General features: G+C 32.4%; 1 long non-coding RNA gene across 1 annotated transcript; it reads right to left on the minus strand.

Moving 5' to 3' along the window:
* Positions 1–1980: 1980 nt before the first annotated feature.
* On the minus strand, positions 1981–12438 carry LOC149264859 (uncharacterized). Its single transcript, XR_016250243.1, has 3 exons — positions 12357–12438; positions 2364–2600; positions 1981–2216 (listed from the first exon to the last, which is right to left on the minus strand). It is a non-coding gene; the product is annotated as an uncharacterized LOC149264859 (long non-coding RNA).
* Positions 12439–12650: the final 212 nt, after the last annotated feature.

The raw sequence follows: 12650 nt of genomic DNA on the forward strand, positions 1-12650 counted from the left end.
TAACAAAATTTTAAATATGGAACTTAATGTTGAATCAAAAATTTTAAATGTGATTTATTTTTATGAAAGAATTGTGAATGTGAAAAAATGTGAGAATGTAATTTTATGAGTTTATAAAAATACAATTTATGAAGAATCAAGTATTTGTAACTATATGAATTCACACAAATTTAAATGTGCAATTTTTAAATGTAAAGTTGAAAACTATATATATGTTTATAAAAATACAAATTTATGAAGAATTAACTATTTGTAACTATATGAGATCACAGAAATTTCAATGTACACTTTTAAAATGTAAAGTTAAAAACTATACATGTGTTTATAAAAATACAAAGTTATGAAGAATTAAGTATTTGTAACTATATGAGATCACACAAATTTAAATGTACAATTTTAAAATGTAAAGTTGAAAACCATATATGTGTTTATAAAGATAAAAATTTATGAAGAATTAATTATTTGTAACTATATGAGATCATACAAATCTCAATGTACAATTTAAAAATGTAAAGTTGAAAACCATGTATGTGTTTATAAAAAATACAAATTTATACAAATGAGATAACACAAGATAATACTATTGTACAAATAATTTTTAAACTAATATATATTAAATCTTCATAACTTTAAAATACAAAATACATCATATTAAGCACAATGTCATGTGTGTATAATCATATATACACAGACAACACAACACATCACATAACACATTACAATACAATACAACACATCACATAATACAACACAACATAAATAAATATAAAAATTTAGTCTCTTTGTATAAATTTTAGATATTATTTTTTATTAGACAACAAAATTTTAAATATGATAGTTAATCTTGAATCAGAATTTTTAAATGTAGTTTATTTTTATGAAAGAATTGTGAATGTGAAAAAATGTGAGAATGTAATTTTATAAGTTCAATTTTACTAAATCATACAAATTTATGAAAGATTAAGTATTCTTAACTATATGAAATCACACAAATTTCAATGTACAATTTTAAAAAAGTTGAAAACCATATATGTGCTCGTAAAAAATACAAATTTCATATATACACAAACAACACATAACACAACACAACACAACATAAATAAATATAAAAATCTAGTCTCTTATTTGTATAAATTTTAAATATTATTTTTTATTAAATAACAAAATTTTAAATATGGAACTTAATCTTGAATCAAAATTTTTAAATGTGATTTATTTTTATGAAAGAATTGTGAATGTGAAAAAATGTGAAAATGTAATTTTATGAGTTTATAAAAATACAATTTATGAAGAATCAAGTATTTGTAACTATATGAATTCACACAAATTTAAATGTGCAATTTTTAAATGTAAAGTTGAAAACTATATATGTGTTTATAGAAATACAAATTTATGAAGAATTGATTATTTGTAATTATATGATATCACACAAATTTCAATGTACAATTTTAAAATGTAAAGTTGAAAACTATGTGTCTATAAAAATACAAATTTATGAAAAATTAATTATTTGTAACTATATGAGACCACACAAATTTCAATGTACAATTTTAAAATGTAAAGTTGAAAACCAATACATGTGTTTATAAAAAATACAAATTTATGCATATGAGATAATACAAGTGTACAAATATTTTTGAAACTAATATTTATTAAATCTTTGTTACTTTAAAATACAAAATACATCATATTAAGCACAATGTCGTGTGTGTATAATCATATATACACAAACAACACATAACACAACACAACAACACATCACATAACACATTACAATACAATACAAACAACACATCACATAATACAACACAACATAAATAAATATAAAAATTTAGTCTCTTGTATAAATTTTTAATATTATTTTTTATTAAATAACAAAATTTTAAATATAGAAGTTAATCTTGAATCAGAATTTTTAAATGTAGTTTATTTTTATAAAGGAATTGTGAATGCGAAAATGTGAAATTGTAGACACTCCAAGAAAGAAAGACTCCTCCAAGATAGCTTTGGCCATGCTATCTTTGAAGGTTGACAGAAGGGTCTAGCCCCTCTCAAAAAAAAAATCTGATTATGTATTAAAGTATAGTTTGTGAGAGTACATCAAAAATCATAATACAATTTATGGTTACATCTAATATGTGATTATTGGATAGAGTTTGAGCCTTTGTGAAGCACTTCCCATCTTGCTGCTGTGCAAGCTCTTCTTGTATTGATCTCTGTTTCATACCATCAGAAAATTAAAGTTATAATAATGCTCCTATTTTAAAATAATAAATAACAAAAACAATATAAATAGTTTTTCAATCCCATTTAAAATAGGAGGGACAAAAAATCTCACAAAATCGGGAGAAATTTTGATCTACCTTCTCATATATTACTTTCTCTCACAACCCTCTGCATCTGTTTAACAAACTTAAAAAAAAAAAAAACAATTAGTTGAATATTTTTCAACATCTATTTCAAAATAAATAAATATTATAAATAATAAAAATTAATCTATTATAAATTTTATAGTAATCTCACCTGAAATTTGGAAGACAATTCCATCCTCTTCCATCACTTTTGGTCAAAAGCCCTCTCCCCATCCACTTGTTTAACACCTGTTTCATAAGATGGGAAAACAAATTTTTGATTACAAATTTACTTAAAAATAATAATAATAAAAACAAAACAACAATAATTAACTACCATTTCCAGTCAAATAACTATTATATATAATAAAAATTAATTCGTTGTAAATTCATAAAAATTCCAGGTATGAAGTAAATAGTCATAAATTACAAAAACAATATCTACATTATATTGTCTAGTTTACCCTAAGGTAAACTAATTAGAAAACCTAATCAACCCATCCCATCTCTTCTTCTTAAAGCATTTCAAGTTTCAAAAAAGACCTGTAAATGTTGTAAATGTTATCGAGGTACAGAAAGTGCTATCAAATGAAAATCCTTGCCTAATGATATTACTATCTTAAGAAATCATGACCAGAATTCCTGTCTAGGGGAAAATCCAATTTGCTGAGAGCTTCTTAATGAAGACCGAAACGAATCCCGTCGACATCAACGATGGAAGCCACCGCCTAAAACCCTATTCGGGGGTTAATGTGGCTATAAAATGCAATAAAAATGGCCATTTAAGCGGTTTACACGCGAAGAGCAATTGGGTATATATCGGATTTGGATAGGCATAACGAATTGGTTGTAAAAACATAAACTAAAAAAAGGTATTCCAGACTCTCAGATGGGAGGTCATCGCTCTCACAGAAGTCACTCAGGGAAGTAACTCTTCGAATTATTAGGGTAGTAACACAAACTGATGGGGCAGTGATAGAGGCCCCACATCGCAAGACATACTGAAATCAGTCTCTTTTTAATTAATAGCGATGTACATCCATTCAATTGACAACAATTGAATAGCGATGTACATCTGGTACAACAATTGACCTGCTTTTATTTGATCAGGGTCCAATACTGTTTAAACTAACTGATAGCGGTCATGAAGGATTTCAACATCTGTGATGTGTTTCAATCGCTTTCCTCCATGACCATCCCACAAGCTATCATTGCCCCGAGGAGTTGCTTTACGCATGATGAATTCGCTTACATGAAGAGCAACCACATTCAAATATATACTCGTTGACTTGTACAGATGAATACAGTGAATATGCATCAGAAGATATGTGCAATTTCCCAACCACATTCAAAGATATACTCATTGTTCATTTATACAGGATGAATATAGTGAATATGCAGATATACTCATTGTTGATTTATATAGGATGAATATAGTGAATATGCCTCGGAAGAAGTGCAATTTTTACCATGAAGAACAGTAGAAGTATATTTTTGGGTCCCTGGAACAGTAGAATGTTCGCCTTACATGTATCTTTAAGTTATAGATGAAGAAAGGGCAGTAAAAGAATTACTTGACATGGACATATATCATATCGTGCCTAGTAAAAGCCCATTTGCCTGAATTCGCTTACATGAAGAGCAACCACATTCAAATATATACTCGTTGATTTATACAGGATGAATATGGTGAATATGCATCAGAAGATATGTGCAATTTCCCAACCACATTCAAAGATATACTCATTGTTCATTTATACAGGATGAATATAGTGAATATGCAGATATACTCATTGTTGATTTATATAGGATGAATATAGTGAATATGCCTCAGAAGACGTGCAATTTTTACCATGAAGAACAGTAGAAGTATATTTTTGGGTCCCTGGAACAGTAGAATGTTCGCCTTACATGTATCTTTAAGTTATAGATGACAGAGAAAGGGCAGTAAAAGAATTACTTTGACATGGACATATATCATATAGTGCCAAGTAAAAGCCCACTTGCCTATCCAGTAGTGTTACAGCTCAGTTTGGAGAGCATCAGACTGAAGATCTGAAGAATCCAAGGAATTACTATGACAAAAAAAAAAAGTTCATTTTACTTGGCAACCTGTAACACTCAAGCAGGCATCTGTCAAATACTTTTAACAGAAGGTGAAGTTGAATGCCTTCATTAGTAACTAACGTTTCTTTACAATTGATTCTATCTGTGTATTTCCACTTATCCCAACATCGTTGTGGCAAAGGACACAAGATGTTTAGAATGAAAAACTGTTAGTTTTGCTTCCTATCCAACTGTGATAAAGGAACCTGAAGCCTGACAATTTTCTGTCATCCAGGGCTGGTTCTGTTTCATCACTCTCACAGAAGTCACTCAGTGAAGTAACTCTTTACATATGGTACAACAATTGACCTATTTTTATTTGATCAGGATGATGGGTCTCAATTGCTATCAAAGTCCAAAGGAGTTGATTATGCATGATGAATTTGCTTATATGAAAAGCAAGCATATTCAAATATATACTCATTGTTGATTTATACAGGATGAATACAGTGAATATGCATCGGAAGACGTGCAATTGGTATTACCAACCACATTCAAAGATACTCGTTGATTTATACAGGATGAATAAAGTGAATATGCAGAGGAAATATATTTACCATGAAGAACAGTAGAAATATATTTTTGGGTTCCTGGAACAGTAGAATGTTCACCCTACATGCATCTCAAGTTAAAGATGACAGAGAAGAGCAGTAAAAGAATTATTGGACATGCATCATATAGTGCCTAGTAAAATCTCCCCTTAGTGTGATAGCTCAGTTTGGAGAGCATCAGACTGAAGATTTGAATAATCAAAGGAATTACTATGACCAAAAAAAAGCCCATTCTACACGGCAAACTCTAACACTCAAGCAGGCATTAACGGAAGGTGAAGCTAAATGACTTCATTAGTAACTCAAGTTTATCTACAATTGATTCTCTCTGTGGATTTCCACTTATCCCAACATCACTGTGGCAAAGGACACAAGATATTTAGAAGGAAAAACTGTTAGTTTTAATTCCTATTAAATTGTGATGAAATTCCCTGAAGCCTGACAATTTTCTGTCATCCAGGGCTGGTTCGGTTTCACTTTTTATTTCCTGAATTTTACTCCTTACTTGACTGGCCAACTCCCAAGAATGTGACTCACTTGAGAGAACTTACAATTTATATAGGAAGTTTGTCAAGGGTTTTGGAAGCATCATAGCACACCTCACTGACCAATAAGGATCTCAATTAATGGATGGCCGCTGCAAAGGGGCTACCGTTTTATCAGTGCAAACTGTAACACTCAAGCAAGCAAATCTTTCAAATACTTGTAACAAAAGGTGAAAACGAATGACTTCATTAGTAACTTAAGTTCGTCTAAAATTGATTCTCTTAAATTGGCAAGAGACGCCAGATCCTTAGAAAAGAAAACCATTAGCTTTGCTTCCTATCAAATTATCATTAAGGAACCCGAAGCCTGACAATTTTCTCAACCATCCAGAGCGGGCTCTGTTTCACTCCTTATTTCTTGAATTTCACTCCTTGACTGGCCAACTTCCAAGAATATGACTCAGTTGAGAGAACTTTACAGAATATGCAATTTATATAGCATTGAGCTTTTTGGCTACACCCACGGAGATGAGACTGTTGATTTGACGCGGGTCTTTAATCCAGATGGAGACAAAGCTGTTCGCATGTATAAGAACTCCAATCCGGTCGGTGGAGTACCCCTGCCCTTGCTACTTTTTATGAATGCAGGAGTTGATGACCTTTCTTTACCGTTACGGTTAGTATGTGGCCAAGAAGAAAGAGGGACTATATATATATAGAAGACATAGTACATATCATGTGTGTTACTTAATTCTATCTCTGTCTAGTTCATAGCTCTCAGTTTCATCTAGGTTTTAGCACTCAAATTTGAATTACAGTTTAGTGAGGTTCACAGTTACAGATTTCTTCTCCAGATCTAGTTCACAGCTCTCAGTTTCATCTAGGTTTTAGCAATCAAATTTGAATTACAGTTCATTGAGGTTCACAGTTATAGATTTCTTCTCCAAATCTGGTTTATTTCGTTAAGGCTAGTATGTGTCCAAGAAGAAAGAGAGGCTATATATATAGAAGACATAGTACATATGATGTTATGTTACTTAATTCTATCTCTGTCTAGTTCACAACTCTCAGTTTTTTCATCTAGGTTTTAGTACTCAAATTTGAATTACAGTTCATCGAGGTTCACAATTACAGATTTCTTCTCCAGATCGAGCTTATGTAAGGCGAAATTATTAAGTAATAGAAAGTGGCAAGTTAGGTCTTCATTTTCAGCTAATGTGTTTTGGCTTCAAAGTTCTGAATATACTTGACATCTTGTGTTAGTTTGGTTTACGTTTTAACCAATGTCCATTTAATTGGAATAATTGTCCTGCCTTTAAAATTTCATTTTTGTGGATGCCAAAATGGTCATTGATTTTGTCAAAAGTTTTGGAAGCATCAAGGCAACACCCTCACTGATTTTACCAATAAGGATCAACTTAAATGGGTGGACCCTTCAAAGGGGCTACCTTCTTATCTATGCAAACTGCAACACTCAAGCAGGCATCTATCAAATACTTGTAACAGAAAGTGAAACTGAATGACTTCATTAATAACTTAAGTTCCTCTACAATGGATTCTCTCAGTATGTTTCCATTTATCCCAACATTATTGTGGCAGAGGGCACACTATACTTGTGAAAAATAGCTAGTTATGCTTCCTATCAAATTGTGATCAAGGAATCTGAAGCCTCACAATTTTCTCAATCATCCAGGGCTTGCTCTGATTCATTCTTTATTTCCAAGAATGTGACTCAATTGAGAGAACTTAAAAGAATATGCAATCTATATAGGAAGTTTGTCAAGGATTTTAGAAGCATCATGGCCCACCTCACTCATCTTATCACTCATCTTACCAATAAGTATAGATTCAAATGTATGCAGGCTGCAAATCGGCTACCTTCTTATCTATGCAAACTATAACACTCAAGCAGTCATCTATCAAATACTTTTAACAGAAAATGAAACTGAATGACTTCATTAGTAACTTAGGTTCGTCTACAATTGATTTTCTCAGTATGTTTCCACTCAACACAACATTATTGTGGCAAAGGACACAAGATACTTCAAATGAAAATCTGTTAGTTTTGCTTCCTATAAAATTTTGACCAATGAAACTGAAGCCTAACAATTTTTTCAATCATCCAGGACTGGCTTTGTTTCACTCTTTATTTCTTAAATTTCACTCCTCAACCCTTGACTAGCCAACTCCCAGGAATGTGACTAGGTTGAGAGAACTTGACACAATATGCAATTTATATAGGGAGTCTGTCAAGGGTTTTGGAAGCATCATGGGCACACCTAACCAATCTTACCAATAAGGATGGATTCAAATAGATGGGGGCTGCAGAAGGTCTCCCTTCTTATCTATGTAAACTATAACACTCATTCAGGCATCTATCAAATACGTGTAACAGAAAACAAAATGACTTCATTAGTAACTTAAGTTTGTTTACAATTGATTTTCTCAGTATATTTCCACTTAACACAACATTATTGTGGCAAAGCACACAAGATACTTCAAATGAAAAACAGTTAGTTTTGCTTCCTATAAAATTGTGACCAATGAATCTGAAGCCTAACAATTTTTTCAATCATCCAGCCCTGGCTTTGTTTCACTCTTTATTTCTTAAATTTCACTCCTTAATCCTTGACTAGCCAACTCCCAGGAATGTGACTCGGTTGAGAGAAATTAAAGATTTATGTAGGGAGTCTTGTCAAGGGTTTTGGAAGCATCATGCCACACCTAACCAATCTTACCAATAAGATGGATTCAAATGGATGGAGGCTGCAGAAGGGGTCCCTTCTTATCTATGCAGACTGTAACACTCAAGCGGGCATCTGTTAAATGCTTGTACACAAGGTGAAGCTATATAACTTCATTGCTAACTTATTTTTTTCTAAATTAATTCTCAGTATATTTCCATTTATCCCAACATTATTGTGGCAAAGAACACAAAATATTTAGAATGAAAATCGTTTAGTTTTGCTTCCTATCAAATGGTGATCAAAGAAGCTTTGGCCTGACAATTTTCTCAATCAACAAGGGCTAGCTCTGCTTCACTCTTTATTTTTTGAATTTCACTCTTTGTTTCTTGAGTGGCCAACTCCCAAGAATGTGGCTCAGTTAAGAGAACTTGATAGAATATGCAATTTATATAAGAAGTTCTGTCAAGGGCTTTGGAAGCATCATGACAAACCTCACTGATCTTACCAATAAGGATCAATTTAAATGGATGGAGACTGTAGAGGGGGACTACTGACACATGAAAAAGGCCCAGCCCTCTATTTGCACTTCCAAATTTCTCAGACTTGTTAAGTGAAATATGATGCTTTGAGCACTGACATGAACACTATGGTCATGCAAATCAGCAGCCTGTAGCTTTTCAAAGTAGAAATTGACTGACAAGGAGCATTTGTTATACATCTATGATAAGGAAATGTTGACCCTTATGCATGTTATAGAAAAATTCAAGCCATATTTATTGGGACAACGCCTCAAAATCCAAATGGAGCATGAAACTCTGGAGTATGCATTTTCCTAGTGGAATTTTGGTGAAGTTGGAAAGTAAACTACAAGGTTTTTACTTTGAAATTCAATATAAGTGCATAAATAATGCTTCAGCCGATTTCTTAGCTATGTTATCTGAGCTATGTGCCATATCTAAAGTAGAACTGGGATGCAGAAAAAATTATTAGCTGAATATGCAAAAGATGAGAGGGCTGTTTATTTGCTGCAAAACTAGAAAAGGAACCAACACTAGGGCAATGGATAAACATTTTCAGGCAATCTGATTTTTTAATAAGAATTGCACATATATAGTACAGAAATCTATATTTTTAAGAAGGCAGTGAATTGGGTTTGTTATGGGTTAATAGCGATGTGTCAACCCACCATCCTAATTATTGGGTGCATGGTAGGTGATCATCCCAATAACAATCTTCTCACCATTGGCATCCAGCTAACAAGAATGCCAGGTTCATCTGAATGTGCCTGCTGCTCTTGAACCCTTTCCTCCCCATCCAGAATACCCCTCTTGATCATAGCTTCATAGGTTCATCAATTTCATTGACATTCTACTTTCTACACTTATTTCTCTTAGTTGAAGGGAGAACCCCAACAGAAGGGACAAAAAGTAGAAAACTAACCCCAACAGCTTGGTTTGATAGCTCATAATACTAACTCACCATACCTCATAAGATAGGCTAAAGGAAAAAAAGGTTCAAAAGGGTGAGTTACAACGAATTACTGGGTTGCATCATCCACCTAAATCCATGCTCATTTCTGGCTCGATGTTTCATCTACCTTACTGATGACTTTTGACACCTTTAAGATCCCTTACTGATTCATTCATGAAGTAGCCTTAAAGATACATTTTAGATCAATTAAATTTCTACCTTACTCATTGGTTTCTAACACCTTTAATGCCCCTTACTGGCTCATTCCTTAATCAAGTTTAAGGATACATTTTAAAACAATTAAAAAGAGTTAAAAGACTAACGGAATCTAACTGAATGCACCCTATATACATTAGGCTCCTATATTATAACTGTGAACACATTGAAGGGACCCGTTGTCTTATACCTACATACATATGTTATAAACTTATATGTTAAAGGCTCCTATGTTACTTTATGGTCACAAAATATTAAAGAGTGGAATTAAAATGTTCAAAAGTGCAAACCTTTTTACATTCTCTTTGTCCACTTTAGCAAGAGATGGACTAAGAGGTATCTACCATGGTTGGATATTATAGGAGGAGGGAAAAGACTATGTAGGTAGATTCTTTTTGGTAAACTCTTTCATGCACTAACCTTTTACCTTTTAGGAGGGTTATGTCCTTAAGTTATCCATTTCTCAGCAAACTCATTAATGGATAACCAGGCACTTCCTTATGGTTAAACCTTCACATTGCTTTAAGCAAAAATAGATAGATGGAATTTGTTATGGGTATAAGATATATGAATGGAATTGGATAATTAAAAATGAACTGGTAAATCTTATAATATTGTTGAATGGAGAGAAATGGATTGTTGTTTGGGAGTTTTTTGATGTCACAAAATATTTTCTTATGTTTGGGAGATAAGTTAATTGCTTTGGCTCAACTGTTTCTGTCCCTAAAGGAAGATTATCAATCGATACAAGATACTCCATTCTTACTCTCTAATTTTAGCAGTCACTAACATAAATAAACACACTAGAAACACAGGGAGTTAGGTTCCATCCATATAAGATCAATATGCAAAGGAATGCAATGCTTAAAGACTACGGTAGTACTCTCTTAAATTGAAAAATATAAAAGACATTTTTATGGGCCCTGGCAACAAAAATGTTCGCAGTATACTTAATATGAAGGAAAATGTAGGAACTATATTTCTTTTTTCAAACCATAACTTAGGTATTGATTTTGGACAAAGATAGGTGAATCTGCTTGAGTTAATGTTCTGTAGAATAAAAGGAATGAGCCTACCCTGAACTACTCATTAGAAAGAATCACATACTTAGGATTTGCTTAGAATAAGACTAAACATGGGTTCTAACCCTTGCTAAGTATTTGAACCTTGTTTCCTTAGCTAGGTTAGGTCACCCCTAGCACACTTATTGTTAGTTCATCCCATGCTACTTGCTTACACTTAGAGAGGTAAGGACACATTTGGGAAACCATAATCTTCTAAATAGGTCCTGTTGGGGTCTTGCTGAATCCAAATGTCTTCATACAAGTCTTGCTTCAATGTGTTTTTGCATAGGTGGTGTGTTTCCATCTAATGCAAGTGTGACCTCGCAGGTCTCATTCCATCCATCTTAGATGGCTTTAGTGTTTCTCCCAGACTAGTAAGTCTATCCATGATCCCTAAAGCCACTTTGTTCAAGCTGGTTAAAAAAAATAATGAACGGAGATTGATGAATATGATTGTTGCCAATCATTGATTGGTTAATAATCTCACCCCAAATGTGTGTTACTTTATAAGTTCAAGATAGCATGGATTGTGGGTTGCTCAGCTAAATAGGGAACCTCCAATGACCAAATTCTATATGCAAAATGTTGGAGATAAAAGAATTATAATACAGCTGGAATAAAATTTAACTCAAGTATTGAACTTCTACAAACAGTAACTAAAAAGAAAATTCTAGAAACCCAAAATTTTCTTCAAGTTTCAGCATTAGAAGGTTTATCCTAGCACAAATTGACTGTTACATGTCACTGAATGGTTAATGATCTCACTAAACATGGCGGACTGTGGGTCACTAGCCTAAATAAAAAAAGTCCAATAACCAAAATCTGTTTGCAACATGCAGTGAGAAAAATTATAATAAAATTGAAATAAAATTTTACCCACATATTAAACATTTGCAAACAGTTCTTAAAAGAAAATTTCTAGAAACCCCAAATTCTTCTTCAAATTTAAGCATCAGAGGGTCTTATGATGGCACTATTCAACATTAATATATTGAACTTTGACAAACAATACTCAAGAATAAAACCCTATGACAACCAGTACAAAAAAACATTCAATGACCAAAATCTATTTGCAACATGCTAGGAAAATAATTATAATAAAATTGAAATTAAATTTTACAAACAATTCCTAAAAGAAAAATTCTAGAAATCCCAAATTCTTCTTCAGATTTAAGCATCAGAGGGTTTTATGTAGGCACTACTGAGTATCAATATATTGAAATTTGATAAACAATACTCCAGAATAAAACCCTATGATAACCATTACAAAAAATTAATATCTAAAGACATTGAATAACCTAAAAAAAATCAAAGACTAAGAAATTTTTCCATACCAGTATGTATCTAAACAGTAAACTGAATAATTACATCTTTCCCTGGTTAAAAATTATTTAAATATTGACGGAAACCAAAAGTTAATGCTCACCTTCAATCTAAAAATAAACAGCATGTGTGTTTTTCACCAGTATTAACTCGTGCTCTAGTTCTCCCTTCCTGGTATAGCTTTTCCATACTCTGCACTTAAAGAGGAAACACCACAAGTTAACCCAAAAAGAAAACAGGATAAAATGTTCTACAAAGTAACCTATCCATGAGCTACATTGTGATTTAAAAACTCAGATAATGAACTATTACCTGAAGGAAGAACCCTTACATGCATAGTGTGTTTGGATCTAAACCCTAAGCTTGCTAAGTAAGCCTACCCTACCCTCATTAAAAA

Source organism: Pinus tabuliformis, chromosome 6 (genome assembly GCF_031772625.1).
Source record: "Pinus tabuliformis cultivar Carrire ecotype Pingquan chromosome 6, CPIR1, whole genome shotgun sequence".
In the NCBI taxonomy this organism is placed as follows: Eukaryota; Viridiplantae; Streptophyta; class Pinopsida; order Pinales; family Pinaceae; genus Pinus; species Pinus tabuliformis.